Raw genomic sequence first — 1,261 nt, 5'->3', positions numbered from 1 at the left:
TCTATCTATCTATCTATCTATCTATCTATCTATCTATCTATCTATCTATCTATCTCTCACTCACCCCATAGCGAGCAGCAACGTATGGGTAAGCTATGGGTTGGGCATGAACGAAGGATTCTTTACATTGTGCAATGCAGTAGTTGTACAAAGTTGTGCCTAAACGCACGAGCAAATGAACAGGCATCATTTCACATTTTCATATTGATCGAAACATTCCTAAAGTATACTCTTTGTTCGCAAAATGCAAAAACCGACTTAGGCTTAAAGTTACAGTGCTGAGTTCTCACGTTTCCAATGCAGAAGTCAACTAGCTATATATCCCTTGACTTGACAACATTAATCATATCATTTCATTGCAGGTGTTTTACTCCCCTTACCTACACACTTTTACATCATAATTTAAAAGGCGAGCAGCTTTGGCCCTGATAGGGATAACCTACAACATAGACCGCACTATTGCGCTGACTGATTTAGCCATTCTGCCGTTCACACAGAGAGGTCTCTTTCTTCCCGCGACACCCAAAAGTGTATAAGCGGCGGATAAAAGTAAAGTAAAGTAAAGGTATTCAGACGCACACTACTGTGGCGTACTGGTGAGATGCTTTGCCGTCGCACGAAGAAGACCTGAGTTCGATTCCCGTGTTGGAAGAATATCTATCGGGTACCGCGGTCTTTCTGCTGGGATGTTGTATCCCTCTCAGTCTGGGTTGGCTGTGACAGGTAGACTCAAATCCCGTCTCTTAAATAATCGAAATTGTGTCGATGGAAAGATAGAAATACCAATACGCGTAAGTTCATATATATCTGGAAAGTGGGTGATTGGCACGTGCTCTGGTGTGGTTTGCTTCTTCTTTCCTATCAAACATCTACCGTCCTAATCTCTCCTCCTTTTTTGTGTTTCTAACTCTCTAGTAACACCTCTAATCTTCGGCACTTATATGACCTTATTGTGCTGCAATTGCCGTAAAACTCTTACTAAAACTACACCAAAAAGTAGTTTTGGAAATAACCCTAATGGCACTGTTTTGTTTCTTGGTCTGTTTCAGAAAGGAAGATTGTTAACAGACATATTTTCTTCCTGTTGCGGAGTTATCGCCCTTGTCCTAGCCACCTCCAAAGTGTACTTAGGGCGCCGTCTGGACAGTCGGTCACTGCTTACAGACAGTGAGTCACAGCTTCTGAAGTTTTTCTTTTGGGTTTTTTTTCTACTTTTCTATTTAGAGTTTTACGATGTATCAGATATGAATTATATATATAT

At 40.9% G+C, this 1,261-nt stretch overlaps 1 long non-coding RNA gene across 1 annotated transcript in view; it reads left to right on the top strand.

Annotated features, from left to right (window-relative positions):
- The window catches only part of LOC101847729, a gene marked incomplete in the record, with an annotated part of 55,058 nt that overhangs the window by 49,909 nt on the left and 3,888 nt on the right, over positions 1–1,261 (top strand). The window contains 1 exon segment of the long non-coding RNA XR_001184898.2: positions 1,050–1,167. This is a non-coding gene — a long non-coding RNA (transmembrane protein 163).

The sequence above is a fragment of the Aplysia californica genome, unplaced genomic scaffold, assembly GCF_000002075.1.
Source record: "Aplysia californica isolate F4 #8 unplaced genomic scaffold, AplCal3.0 scaffold00212, whole genome shotgun sequence".
In the NCBI taxonomy this organism is placed as follows: Eukaryota; Metazoa; Mollusca; class Gastropoda; order Aplysiida; family Aplysiidae; genus Aplysia; species Aplysia californica.
Note: the sequence above shows the minus strand (reverse complement) of the source record. Positions and strands in the feature narration are given on the sequence as shown.